The 15,562-nt window shown below is 42.1% G+C and overlaps 1 protein-coding gene and 1 long non-coding RNA gene across 34 annotated transcripts in view; both read right to left on the bottom strand.

Annotated features, from left to right (window-relative positions):
• Positions 1-2,047, bottom strand: part of LOC127527402 (uncharacterized) — a 36,648-nt gene extending 34,601 nt beyond the window's left edge. Inside the window, exon 1 of the long non-coding RNA XR_007934722.1 lies at positions 1,908-2,047. This is a non-coding gene — a long non-coding RNA (uncharacterized LOC127527402). The remainder of the gene's footprint in view (positions 1-1,907) is intronic.
• LOC114641392 (C-type lectin domain family 5 member A-like) overlaps positions 1-15,562 on the bottom strand; it is a 1,576,682-nt gene that overhangs the window by 683,417 nt on the left and 877,703 nt on the right. The window lies entirely within an intron of this gene.

Here is a 15,562-nt window from a genome sequence, read left to right as displayed (position 1 = left end):
GCATGCCTACCCATTTGTTAGATTTAAAAAATAAATAGATAACAAATAAAAACTTTTCAACATAAGGTGGAGAGCATCAGCTGTTTGCATTTATGACGCAGAGGTGACAGTCCAGTGTCAGTCAGGTACAGAGAGAATGGCAGGTGGATGAAAAATAAGACAGAACTGTACGTACATAGCCCTATCGTCATGAAGTGAAACCCCACAGTCCACGTGTTTATAGAGAGGAGAAAAGAAATCACAATGTAGTGTCACCTTTAGAAAAGTGCTTCACAGCATATGCAGATCTGTGTTCTGATTTTGTCTTCATGGACCCTAAAAATGATGCTGAAATACAACAAAATGGTCTCTCGCTAAACTGTGCTGGGACCTTAGAGGCACAAGTAACGAGCTTGGCAACACACTGGGAGAGGCTGAAAAAATGATCTTTGGGTGGCTATTGTGTGAGGCCAGGGAAGGAGCAGCACGCGGGATCAGATGACAATCCTTGGGATTCTGATGAGAACGTGGAGTCAATGAGCAGAAACCTGTGCCATATGCTGCTGTGTAACTGGAAAGGAGGACAACCTCTGGACTGAAGCCCATCAGGTCTTTTGCTTTGGCTACAACTTCTTGCTGACCTTGTCTGTGACAAAAGTGGCTTTTTCACACTGAAGCTTGTGAAGAGCGAACTGAGGACTTCTGTTATACAGGAGTTCCTTAAGGTCATTATGCTCATGTTAGTAGAGAGGGAGATTCTTCTTGGACTTGACAGTGAACTCCTGTGCCACCTGCAGGTTTTCTGGGTGAAGGTAAAGCCATCTTTTGTATAGCGTGGATTTGGGTGTATTTTGTACACCTATGCTATGGCATGGATGGGTGTGAGATTCATCAAGTCAGATTTAGAAAATTAGAACAATCTGGACAAGAACAGGCCATTCAGCCGAATGAAGCTCACCATTTCCACCCGTTTAATTCTTACAAAATGACATCATCATGACTCCTGGCCTGAATTTTAATCTCAGTCCGGCAATGGCACCTTTCACTGACTGACCAGGTCAATTCGACTCACCAGTGTATTTAAGGATAACAAGCTGCTAAAAGAGCATTAAATCAGCTGGAATCCATCGAGTCAGCGCTACCACACACCGCATAGCGTTACAGTAACTGGTGTCATTTTGTAACCCATTTAATCCAGACCAGGATCACCAATATATATACACATTCAAAGACACATGAATGAGGGTATTTGAATTTGCAGAATGGTATTTTATGAGTTTGAAATGTAATTTCGTTTCTTTTATAACGCAGGTCTTGATAAGGTGGACCGTAAAGGACACGGTACGGTAGAAAGAGGCGCCAGAGTGTCGAGTGGGCGACGGGCTGATCAGAGATGACGCTCACATATGCAGAAATGTCCCTAAACTCCTAAAGTCATTTAACGAGGCGCCGAATCTTAATTGACAAGCACACCACCGGAACACCTTCGGGAAGGTTCACGGCTACTACAGCCCCTGTGCTATCGAATATTGACGTATCCCGGCGCCCAAAACTTCACCGGGGGGCAAGCAATTCATTGATCGGATGTCACAGTACGATAGATAGATAGATAGATAGATAGATAGATAGATAGATAGATAGATAGATAGATAGATAGATAGATAGATATGAAAGGCACTATATAATAAATAGATCGATAGATAGATAGATAGATGAGTGATAAAGGTTGTCCTCTGAATCGCTTATCTCAAACCTAACAGTACCCAAACCACAACCACTCCCCAGCCCTGGGTCCTTTCACGGCAGCCACACAGCCCTTGTTCACACAGACCCGCAGCCTCACATTCACAAAGTGGGATTTCTGTTCGTCTACTGGTAAGTAAAACTTGGGCGTTAACTTCCGCCTCACCACAACACCTGTGACTCACCTCTTTCCCGAGTTGTCTTGTCATTTAAACGCCGCCGCAGACGATCTGACACACATGTATACGAGCTGGTGGTGGTGGTGGTGGGCTGGTCGCTACTGACACCGTGTGGTGTTTTCGAAGCGACGCCGCTTAAAGGCCTGTTTGAAATGCGCCCGTCACGTGATTCTGAGGCTCGCTAAGGCTATGACGTCACTGACACATGCGCAGTCAAGTGGATATTATCGACTGCTCGGCTCTTCGAATCCTTATTCATTGAGCTCCGTTTGATGTACATGTGACATCAGCAGAGTTCAAAAGCTCGACAGAATTGTAAGGCGAAAGGAATGTTTGTGGATGGTCGATACATTTTAAATGATTGGCGTTTGATCCTGTGTGAGCAGTTGATTTTACTCTGTTTTAACTCTGTTTAGTTGTGTTTACTATGTTTTAATTAGTTTCATTTATTGTATTTTATTTTACTTATTTATTATTTTGTTTTTTATTATTTTGTTTTTGTTTAAAATTTATTTTAGCCTATGTTCAGCACTTTGGTCAGCGGCTGTTGTATGTAAAGTGCTTTATAAATAAAGTTGACTTGACTTGACTTGACTTGACTCATAATACTTAGTGACAAGAAACATATAAATTATACATCGTACAGGTGCCGACTGGTAGAATGCTCTACCACTGTAATACTCTCTTCTCATAAATATCCCTTCTTTGCCGCCTATCATTAATTTAACTACCCTTTATGTATAAAAAATTTCAGCTAAATCGTGCAACGTTTCCATGCAACCCTCATTTTTCTTCAGAACCGTACGTCATGTATAAATATATAATTTTTTCGTCTTCATTAGGAAAATACAACATCGAATACTCTCGTGTCACTACAAGTCATTTAACGTGCATCCATAAAAACAAAACCGTTATATATGTACATCACTCCGCCAAGAGTAGCAGTGTTCAGTTGAGGGGTGTCGGCGGTGCAGCACAGCGGAGTGTAATAAGGAGACCACGGGTTTGCTTCTTCCGTGTATGAAAGGTTGCAAAAAGAGCCCCCCCATTTAACGGACAAGTCCACCGTGGACCGATAGCGAGCGAGGCGAGCGATCCAAGGGGGGTTGGGTCGCCATAGGCGGCCAGGGGGCACACACCCCAAGTAAAGAGATCAAATGTAAATGGGCATCTCGTTTCACGTGTATAACTAAGCACATCATTTGAGTGACGATTTCAGTTGTTGTTATGGGTGATGATTTCGGGTTTAAATTATGAAATATTAAATGAATCGGGTGGAATCTCTTCTCAGTTTGATTGTTAATGAGCGACACGATGAATGTGTTAGTGACTGGGATTGTGCTTCTGTAACTGGAAGATTGGTTAGGAATGATACAGACAGGAGAACTGTCATTTTTATTTAAGGCCTTGTTTTCTTATATGCTGTGCTGTGAGTAAGACGACTTACTGCTGTTGGTAAAGTCAGACGCTTTTATGCCAGCAGGTCCAGATGTGTTCATCTCAACTGCCGCTGCCGCACACAAGAGGATCTTTAATGCCGACCTGCGTAAAAATCACCGAGTTCTCTTTTCACCACAAAGGCGTCCACACTGGCTGCTCTTTCTGTTTGAATGTCACTTGTAATCAGTTGGGCAGCACGTACTTTTATTCACACTTTATACATATACTGTACAGTACAGTAGATTTCCACTACAGAATGTGGATCGCTTAATACTTACAATGCTCACCTCGGAGTGTCCCGTGTGTGTCTGTCTGTGTGTCTGCGGTGTGCCGGTGACCGATCTGCTCCGGATTGACACCTTTGAATGTTTGGGTGCAGCACAGCGAATTCAACCTGATCTGCCACAGTGAGTTTGTTATCACCCTGTTCAATGGTGGGATTCATGGACGTCAAATGGCAATGAATACAAGACGAAATATTGTAAATATGTGAGCTGCCTTCCGCAAATTAGTCATCGCATTTTGACGGCGATTCTAAGTGGGGAAGATTCCCGAACAGATCTCTTATGCGATCCTTGCACAGTATCTCTCAAAGTTATTTTGTCGAATTATAAATACATCATTCTTTACCTTTTTAATTCAGGCGACTCTTTAATCCGACTTGAACTCGGGTTTGCACAGAATACAAAAAGCAACTCCTTAGTGAGTCGAGCCGCAGGACAGCAGACCGGAGACATTATGGGCGGATCTGAAGGCGGGATAACTGTAAGTGCAAGTGGATAGTATTGGCTAATTCAGAATTTCAACGAATGAGATTATTGTTACTCTATGACAATCAAAAACTCACCTGTCCAATTACCAAGGTTTGAAGTTGTCTATCAAGTGTAACTTTAACCAAACGTTTCACAGTTCGTGATGCTTACCGCTTTGAGGTTCCGCCTTATAGAGTTATCTCTTAAATAACCTGCCGTTTGATCCAAGCGACGAAACTTCATTAAACGAAAAGAAACTTAAAAAAGAAGCTGCGGTGATGAAACTCCATTACACAAAAGAAGAAGAAGAAGCGACCAAACTAATTGCTCGTATTTTTGACGATGGAAGTAAGTGTGCTTCGAAATGAAAACGTTTGAAAGTTGCAGTTTTTTTCGTATTTTTAATAACTTTGTTTGCATGGTTATGTTTGTACTGTGAACCTTTACGTTTTGTATTAATAATCATTTTCGCTGTAGTAATTGATTTATATTCAGTGCTTGAAGTGGACCCGCACTCAGAGGTACCGGCAACTCTTTAAATTCCACAAGGCGAGTTTCACGAGAACTCCTCGACTGTGCGTGGAAGACGAAAAAAAACTTTTACAATCATCTCGGAAACTCTTGATCTGTTATTCTGTCGTGAAGTGAGCTTTTGATAAAGTTCAGATTGACTGCAGTGGTGCACCATGTTACCTTTTCAGTTTAGTTCCTTATGTTCGAGTAATGTGTCTAAATTGTAATACCAAGTAATCTGCGATATTTTTGTACCGTCAATTTTAATAGAATTTCATGGTAGTTTTGTGCAGATGATGCCTGCTATTTCTAAATTGTTAAAGACTTTCCTGCAATGGTCAGTGCGCCACTAAATTATAGGTGAGTCAGACTGACAGTCACGATGTGCACAGAGCCTTTCAATTTATTTACAAGTGACATTTATAATTTTTTTCCATTCAGCCAGCTTGCTACAAGAATATTTTCTGGAAATTGGATGTTAATTAAAAATAAAGTAAATTGTAAACGTCACCCATTTCTTAAACTTGTAATTCACTTGTCGTGTTTGACTTTCACGTGTGTCTTTATTTCTTTCCGTCTTTTCCTAGGACATCCCTGCTGGTTCAGTAGACTGTGGAGTAGACATGTTGATGGTATGTGAATATGAACTGTAAGTTTTATGTAACTTTACATTTGTGTTTAGATTGTGTAGGATTTCAGTACTTTATCTCTTCTCCTCTCTCAGTCTGCTCTTTATCTGACCAGGACGGACCCTTTGATTTTACTGCTCTCAGTCTTTTAAAGATGCTGATAATATACTGTATATATATATATATATATATATATTCTTCATGTGTGGCATACCTTTAATTGTGCCATTCATTTAACGTGCCCTCCACTATTAATGACACCCCTTATAAAAATGTTAATTTTAAAAATATTTATTTCTTGACGAGGGCTTTGTTTTTCTTTGAATAAAATTGTTTCAATTAAAAGTCAGATGTTTCTAATTTTTTCAGTGCAAAGTGACATTTCTTCAGCAAACAGGGAATTTATTTGTAACCCTTCTTACTAATTTTTACACGGGGTGCCAGTAATAATGGAGAGCACTGTATTTATCCTTTATATCTTAGGATGACGTGTCTGTGACTTGCATATTACTTTAGGTAGTGTCCAGATTGGAGTATTTATAATACTGTGAAATAACTGATGTATTCTAAAAAACTATTGAGATAACCATGAATGAGAGTTTTTGTAGTGAACCACAGAGTAATTCTCACACTTTGAACTTTATTCCAAAGTGTCACTTCTCTGAGAAAACAGGAGTGTTCAGACCCAAACCAGACAGTCAGCACAAGACAAATCCTTCATGTGACAGTCTGATGTGTTTATCTGTGTGTCTCCACCGTGACTGTGTGACTGCAGAGGGGCAGCGGACTCGAGAACAAGGGGCTCAGGTTTATGAGGCTGCAGAGATCAGCAGGGCCTCCAGGAGGACTCAACATAAAAACTGTTGGAGTTCATCATAAAGGGCCATGGAGCAGATGATCACTTGCTGGTAACTTAGTTCTGATAACAAGTACAACTTTGTTACTGTAATCTATGTAGTAGCAGAGAGCTATGATGACTTTAGAGCACCAAACTCTTGTATTGTCTTGCCCAACAGGCTGTTGTATCTGAAAAGGTCTCATCCAAATGGTTTAAAAAAGATGAAGACCCTAAAGGTCACCGGGTAATGACCTCTATACAGTAGGAGATGAGGAGCTGACAGATGTCTTCCACAACTACCTGATGAAGTGCTGTCAAGAGCTGTAGGTACCTTTGAAAAGATCGACAGCCCGAGTTCACATCATTGTGGATGTGCTGATTTGGCTTTAGTGAGTCTCTGATGAGTACAGAAAGTGTCTCTATGAGTGACGTCCTCTCTGTTTCTGTGTTTGTGATCGGCTCTTATTGAAGCTCGAGGAACACTTGAGAGGATTTCTCTAGCAGAGGTAGAAGGTCTGTTCATTGATGGACCAGCAGACGCTCCTTTCTTTTTATTTTCAGCACCATTCTTCTGTTAAACAGAATACCATTTTACTTGTAGTGAATTTAGACAGGAATATAAACTAAATACATATAAATGTAAATATTTGTTTAAAGTGAAATTTAATATACGCATTAATACACTTTTAGTACTGGTGAAAATAAATCTTTTTTTTTTTTTTTTTTTTAAGGTGAGCGAAGAGTTTGATAAACTTGAGCGTCAACTGTTGGAGTTTGAGGACAGACAGACAGACAGACAGACAGACAGACAGACAGACAGACAGCATCACTGAGGCGTCTCAACTTGGGATTCCATCTCAGCGCCTCCTCTGATAAACGCCTCACTGGCTTTACTGGTCTTTGGCCTTTGTTTATTTCTGAGTGTTAAACTGACTACATAATATAGTTGTGTAGATTTGATTTAACTATTGATGTAAATAATAAAGGACACTGTGTTGATTAAGTTCTGTATATTTGAAATTGTCTGTGTATCTGTTTTAGCCAATTCATGCCATCTGCATTTTTTCTTTAACTTTTATAACTGCATTGTACAGTTTTATTACTTTTTTTGAACATTACTAACAAACATGTCTATCCTCATTCCATATCCATATTACTAAACAAGAATGGTAAACCGGATATGGACGCAGGGACCTGCCCATGGACGCAGGAGACATAGTGTGCAGGCGCCACACAAAGCAGAGCAAAACGGGAGAGACTACGAACTGTCTGACATGCCACAAGCAGGCTAAAGCGAGGTCAGAAATAAAAGACAGAGTAGGAAACAAAGTAAAACGTCATAAAGAGGTTAAAGAACGGGGCCAAACACATGGAGAGCAGGTTACAGATGATGAAAACTGGAAGGCAACAGCTTCAAAAAAACCTAGGCACGAAACACATGCACAGCGAGGGACAGAATATAAAGGCGGAAACAACGACAGTTAAACGTCCACACCACACAGCGGAGGCAGACCCAGAAGGTGCAGGCGCCTACATCGCGTGTCGGAAGGCGCGGGAAGTACGAAAGGCAAAGGCGCCTACACAGCATGGCGCAGGCGCAGGCGTTGCCTCCATATTGTGAGTGGCACTAATGCGTAGTGAGGGCACAGGCGTCACCGCCATATTGTGCGTTTCACTACTGCTGAGTACAGTTAGGAATAATGTGCTGCTTGGTGTGCCACACAAACCCCCCCACAGACTACGGAGTCCATGGAGACTACGAGCGACATAACCACACAAACAACAGGAGTCAGCGCCCAACCCCAGTGTAAAACAGGACAGAATACGAAGTCGAGAAAGGGTCACAAATCAATTGGAGTACGGAAAGTGCCAGATAGTACGCAAACACACTACACATGCATGATCCATGCACCTCTAATAAACCGCAAGCAAAAACACGATATAGTACAGAAACCCAACAAATACGGACTCCACAACATATTAGAATCATATTACAGTGATACAATATTAACAGTGCAGCCACACAAGACACAGGCACAACACCTGATGGGTAATAAAAATAAACGATGTCACGGATGAGCGGGGACACTGCCCGGCCGGGACGCCTGGACAGTCCCCGAGTTGGACGATACTTCTCCTCGGCCACGAGAGGGCAGCCGCCCGGGCCTAATTGGGGGCCACAGGAATGGAGGCAGGACACTCACCGCTGTGAGAAGACGTGGCCACCGCCTGGGGGCGCCCGGACAGTTAGGGAGTCCTGGATGGCAGCACTTCCGCCACACCAGGAAGTGCTGCCGGAAGTAATCCCAAGGGCACCCGGTGTACTTCCAGGTGCTCTCCTGACACTTCCGCCACAACAGGAAGGGATGTCAGGGGGAGCACCTGGGGCTCATCCGGGTCGTAATAAAAGGGGCCACCTCCCTCCACTAAGAGAGCCAGAGTTGGGAGGAAGAAGACGAAGCTTGTGAGGAGGGCGAGAGGAGGTCGAAGGTGAAAGAGAAAGAGAAGAAGAGAGAAAGAGAGAGAAGGTTGAAGGTGAGAAGAGAAGGAAAGAGAAAGAGAAGAAGAAAGGGTTGGTGAAGAAAGGCATTGTGGTGCTGTAGGAAAATAAAGAAGTGTGCTTTGGACATTCTGGTGTCTGTCTGTCTGTGTCTGGGGGTATGCTTTCCACAATGAACACTCAGTATTAAAGGTTCGTCATCCTCACACGTGAAGACTATACAGCATAACTTAATCATCACATTACAGTCATACATTTTTAACAATTGAACCACAGAAAACGCTACGTATTAACAGTAAGTGCAATCCATTATCCATATTACTAACGCTAAACAAGGAAGAACTAATGGAGTTGCACTTACACCTCCAAAACAATAGACCAGATACCACTGTTAACGCAACGGGCTATATTATGTCAAAAGAATATTGATGTTGATCACATAAATAACCAAGTCATTGCATTACTTCCTGGATAAAGCCGCCTCTTTCTAAGTACTGACAAAATTGATTCTGAAGACGACATTGAACATCTTAATTTCCCTTTACAATATCTGAACACTATTAACCTAGCCGGATTGCCACAACACAATCTTAACCTTAAAATCGGAACAATTGTCATCCTATTAAAAAACGTTAATACTAAACAGGGTTTATGCAACGGTACACGTTTAGTCATCAACACCATGACAAACAATGTTATTGAAGCAAAAATACTTACAGGATCACATACTGACAATACTGTTTTAATTCCTAGAATTCACCTTACAAGTTCTTCCCTTGAATTGCCATTTACACTTGGGCGACGCCAGTTTCCCAGTAAACCTGCATTTGCCATGACAATCAACAAATCCCAAGCACAGACCATGGACAAAGTTGGCATATAACTCTCTGAGCGCGTATTTGGACATGGACAACTTTATGTAGCCTTCTCATGAGTTCAGCATTCATCTGACATTAAAGTTACAGTTATAAATACTCCAGTGCCAAGGAAAAATCATTCAAGGACAACAAACCATCTTTACTACAAATGTTGGATATAAAGAGATATTCCAATAAATCTTTGTGATTTACCATACAATGCGTTCTTTACTTCCTGTCCACCGTCTGAAACTGCGGAGACAAAACAGTCACGGGTTCAAACCGAACGAGCTCAACTGACGGATATACGCCTACAACGCGCGTCTCAAACCGCAGAAGCAGGGCAAGCACGGGTTCAAAACAACGCAAGCTCCTACAACATGTGTCTGAAACTACGGCTCACCAGCGGGCACAGGTTCAAATGCCGGGGGAAGGCGAGCGAAGCGAGCAGGGGGCGGAGCCCCCTTGTTATTTATATAGAATATATAGAAGTGCGCATGTTTTAGTATATTCCCCGATCAGTCTGTTTGTTAGAATGCACAAAGAAGATGAATTTTTCTTTCAGTTCAACTGACCCATCATTATTGTTAATTGTAAATATTTCTTGAAATGGTTGTACAATTTATCCTGAATAATTATTAATAACACTTTGTTTTAATTTGTGCTGACCAATCACCTCGTGTATTAACACAACTAGAACTGATTGATGTGAGCAGAGCCTCCTCTCGTATCAACACCGTCTACAAATGGCTCTTTGCTGGACTCGCCGGTAATCCCACAGCTTGGAAACTGAGCGTCGTGATCAAGACTTTACTGTTCACTTACAAACATAATCTACAACAATAAGGGTCTTACTTATCTTTATTTAGGAGTCACATTTTCAATTAAACTTGCATTGTCTTTAACTGAAAATGCAGCTTGTATACAGGAACACAATTAAAGGAAAAGAACTGAATGCTCCTGATAAATGGAGAGTCAAAACCTTTGAAGCTCAGTATTCTAAAACCATAACTCACAATTAGAACCTCGTAATTCTAAGGTCTTGACATTAAGTGTGTGTCAGTGTATGTTTGTGTGTGTGTGTGTATTGTGGGATATGGCCGGCCATTCATCCTGGCCAATACCCCCAGGCCGCTAGATGGAGCCCTCCTTGCAATGTGGAGATGCCCCGAATTCCAGCAGGGCATCATGGACTATGGAGTTTTAGTACACAGCCCTGCTGGATAACGTCAGGGCCACCAGGAGTCGCTGCAGGGAGGCCCAGGGATTTATATTTTCCGTATAGCCCGGAAGTATTTCCAACTCATGGGAACGGAAGAAATGATATACTTCCGGGCTGAAGAAAAAGAGAAGTTTGTACCTGACCTGGAAGTGCTGGATAATCACATGGACTGAGGGCTCAGAAGCACTTCCGGGTTGAGGACTATAAAGGACTGTGGGAAATCCCAGACAGTGAGCTGAGCTGGGTGGAAGGGTGGCAACGCGTCTGGGAGAGGAGGATTGGTTATTGATTTATTATTGTATTGAGTATTGATTATATGAGTAGTGTGGAGTGGAGGGTGCTTTGTGCACATTATTATTATAAAATAAATTATAATTGGAATTTTCCCCGGTGTTTGGAGTGGTACCTGAGGGTTCAAGGGAGCATTAGCGCCCCCTACTGTTACAGTATATTATTATATATAATGAACTGCTCAAACAAAATTAAAGGAACACTTTGAAAACACATCAGATCTCAATGGTAAAAAATTCTGCTTGGCTATCTCTGCTGCTTTGAACTGATATGGTGATGTGTTAGGAACGAAAGGATGGAAATGAAAATGATCAACCGACAGAGAGAGGGCTGAATTCAAAGACACCCTGAAAATCAAAGAGGAAAAAATGATGCAGCATACAGACAGACAACTCCATTTTGCCAAAATTTCATTGCAGCAACTCCAAATTGTACTCAGTAGTTTGTATGCTGCCATTCCAGCACCCCCCCCCCCCCCCTGACAACATCCTAATGAGACAACGGATGGTGTCCTGGGGGATCTCCTCCAGATATGGACCAGGACATCACTGTGCTCCTGGACGGACATTGTCGTGCACCAGGAGGAACCAGCGTAGGGTCTGGCAATGGGTCCAAGGATTTTATCCCGATATGTAACAGCAGTCAAGGTGCCATTGTCTAGCTTGTACAGGGGTGTGCGTTCCTCCATGGACATGCTCCCCCAGATATACCATCACTGACCCACCACCAAACCAGTCATGCTGAACGATGTCACAAGCAGCATAACGTTCTCCAGACCCTTTCATGTCTGTCACATGTGCTCAGGGTGAACCTTTTCTCATCTCTGAAAAGCACAGGGCGCCAGTGGTGGACCTGACAATTCTGGTACTCTATGGAAAATGCCAATTGAGCTACACGGTGCCCACTAGAGGACATTTGGCCCTCAGGCCACCGTCATGAAGTCTGTATCTGATTATTTGGTCAGAGACATTCACACCAGTGGCCTACCTGCTGGAGGTCATTTTGTAGACTCTGGCAGTGCTCATCCTGGTCCTCCTTGCCCAAAGGAGCAGATACCGGTGGGTCCTGCTGATGGGTTAAGGACCTTCTATGAGGGGCCCTGTCCAGCTTTCCTAGAAGAACTGCCTGTCTCCCGGAATCTCCTCCATGCCCTTGAGACTGTGCTGGGAGACACAGCAACCCTTCTGACAATGGCATGTGGTCATGATGTGCCATCCTGGAGAAGTTGGACTACCTGTGCCAGCTCTGTAGGGTCCAGTTATGGCCTCATGCCACCAGTATTGACACTGACCGCAGCCAAATGCAAAACGAATGACAAAACAGATGAGGATTGAAAAATGTCAGTGGCTTCCCTCCATCTGTTAAACCATTCATTCCTGTTTTGGGGGATTGTCTCAGTGTTGCCCCTCTAGTGCACCAAAGCAGCTGAAACTGATGAACAAGCCCCTCTGCTGCTTCACTGACCAGATCAACAGCCCAGAAGTTCCATTGACTTGATAATATACTCTCATTAAAAAGGGTTCCTTTACTTTTTTTGAGCAATATATATTTTTTTTCAGTTTAAACCTATGACAAACAAGAAAAAAATGCCTTACCAGAAATATCATTGCCAAAATTTAATGAATTATTATTATTACTATTAAAATAAATTTCCAGCTTTTCAGATTAATCTTAACCATTAAATAATTCAGACAGACTCAGTGTAGTGTGTGCTAAATGACCAGTAAAATGGAGTCGTTTACAGCTGTGCAGGGTGTTATGTCAGGGCCATACTGGAGTAGACAGACTCGGTGTGCTCTTAATATGCTGTTTGCTTGGGTAGTCATACAGGATGATGTCCAGCTGAACTCTCTGCCATCTCTGTCTTGTCACCAGTCGTGATGCTGATGCCCATCAGTGCCTGCTGTACAGTTGGACTCCTGACCTCCTCCAGTCTCAGAGACCCTAAAGACAGGCTGACGTGTTCAGCACACCAGTAGGACCTGATGGAGTCAAATGGAGGCTCAATGAGATATGAACTATATACAGAGGCTGACCTGCAGGCAGACAGGGGGGGACAATGGAATATTAGGAATACTTAAATAAATAAACGTGGATAAATAGTAATGAAAGTAATAAAACACATATTAGGGTTGTGGATTATAGAAGTAAAGATTTAACTCTGACAGTTTTTTCAACGTTTAAAATTGTAATACGTTTATAGCCCGTCTTTAAGTTGACTTGTTAAATGTAGGCGACTATTTCATTTGGACATTCGAGTAAACAACAACAGTCAAACATTTGTTATAATCTGACTGACTCAATCAAGTAGAGACCACACTTAACTCCACGTCAATCCATTAAAATTAGGCGGACACAAATTTGTATTGTTATGTTTATTTAAATGTTCTTCAGACCTTGTTTAGTAACAATAAATATCTCATATCCAAACTTTTATTATCATTATTTTTTCAGAGCCACTAATCATAAATGACGATGGTAAAAATACACTGCAGTCTTAATAATGCACTCGACAGAGTACTATAGTGTAAGATAGTGGCACTTGTAGACTATCGTCACAGATGTATTTTACGAATACTGTATACACTCCGTCTCTTGCAGTCACTTTATCTTGACCGTCCACCTTTAGAAATTACTCCCACCTTTCTTTTTACGTATCCATAAGGCAATTGGCTAAAGTGGAGCATGAATAACAAATAACACCGAATGGCGATTTGTTAAATAAAAAGGTGATTGACTGCAACGTTTAAATTTGCGATTGGCTGATCTGTGCCTGACGTTCCCAAATTTAAAATATGATTGGCTGAAGTCGAAAATGACATTCACGCCCATTTTACTCCGGTGTGCTTGGTGCTGTGTGGACGTGAGGACTGCTGGGAAGAAGGCGGGCTCTTCAAATGGAGGAAGCAGGCAAATCACTGGATCATTGTAACCGTTTCACCTGTTGCATTACCTTCAGTTTGTCTTGAATTACTGTTTCTGGTTGGATATATAGTCTGTCTCGTGCCTGCCTGTTTCGTGTGAGTGAACGGATTGGTGGCAACTTCACTGATAGAGGTGGTAGGATAAAATTTAATATTCTTCATATTGGATTGTACTCAGGATTTTCCACTCTTCATTCTTCATCAGTTGATCAGTTGCTGCTACTTTGGTTTGTCCTCTGGACTTTGCCGTGAGTGTTTGTCGTGCATATTGTCGTTTACGGGTTTTATTAAACGTGAGACCCTGTCGCTACCCAATCTGCGTGCCTACACGATTTGCGCGCGCAGGCGTATTGAAAGCCTAGCATGCCGTAAAGTGTTCACGCGGGCGTTAAACAGATTGGGCAGCACCGTAAAGTGAGCGATGACGTTTTCGTTCAATACGTATGCAATAACACACTCCGCATGCGCTTAATAATAATAAAAAAATATATACAGTAATCCCTCCTCCATCGCGGGGGTTGCGTTCCAGAGCCACCCGCGAAATAGGAAAATCCGCGAAGTAGAAACCATATGTTTATATGGTTATTTTTAGAATGTCATGCTTGGGTCACAGATTTGCGCAGAAACACAGGAGGTTGTAGAGAGACAGGAACGTTATTCAAACACTGCAAACAAACATTTGTCTCTTTTTCAAAAGTTTAAACTGTGCTCCATGACAAGACAGAGATGACAGTTCTGTCTCACAATTAAAAGAATGCAAACATATCTTCCTTTTCAAAGGAGTGCAAAGCAAGCAGTCAAAAAAAAAAATCAATACGGCTTTTTGGCTTTTAAGTATGCGAAGCACCGCCGGTACAAAGCTGTTGAAGGCGGCAGCTCACACCCCCTCTGTCAGGAGCAGGAAGAGAGAGAGAGAGAGAGACAGATAAAAAAAATCAATACGTGCCCTTTGAGCTTTTAAGTATGCGAAGCTCCGTGCAGCATGTCCTTCAGGAAGCAGCTGCACACAGCCCCCCTGCTCACACCCCCCTACGTCAGCGCAAGAGAGAGAGAGAGAGAGAGAGAGAGAAAAGTAAGCTGGATAGCTTCTCAGCCATCTGCCAATAGCGTCCCTTGTATGAAATCAACTGGGCAAACCAACTGAGGAAGCATGTACCAGAAATTAAAAGACCTATTGTCCGCAGAAACCCACGAAGCAGCGAAAAATCCGCGATATATATTTAAATATGCTTACATATAAAATCCGCGATGGAGTGAAGCCGCGAAAGGCGAAGCGCGATATAGCGAGGGATCACTGTACTAAACATTTCGCTTTACGGCACGGATCGGTCTCAACTGCGCATGTCGATACACAACGGGCAGTACAGTATTTTCGTTTAAATGCCGTAGTAGTTGACCATAACGATAATATTATTAAATATTCATTGTATGTTCTGTTTTCAGGGCTGAATTAAGCTTGTCGTACTCCTCGTTATAAACGTTAATTCTTTATCACTGAGATCACTTCGTTTAGTTTACATAGCACTTCATTTTTCAGTTCCCATTGTACAAAGAAGTATTTAACCATTGCATATGTTATTATAGTCTACATATAAAAAATAAATGACAGTTTTAAAAATAGATGAATTTAAGTACTTTATTGTCATTGAGTAACGCAACGAAATTACTCGTGTCAACTTCACATTGCATTTAAAT

The sequence above is a fragment of the Erpetoichthys calabaricus genome, chromosome 4 (assembly GCF_900747795.2).
Source record: "Erpetoichthys calabaricus chromosome 4, fErpCal1.3, whole genome shotgun sequence".
Taxonomy (NCBI): domain Eukaryota; kingdom Metazoa; phylum Chordata; class Cladistia; order Polypteriformes; family Polypteridae; genus Erpetoichthys; species Erpetoichthys calabaricus.
Note: the sequence above shows the minus strand (reverse complement) of the source record. Positions and strands in the feature narration are given on the sequence as shown.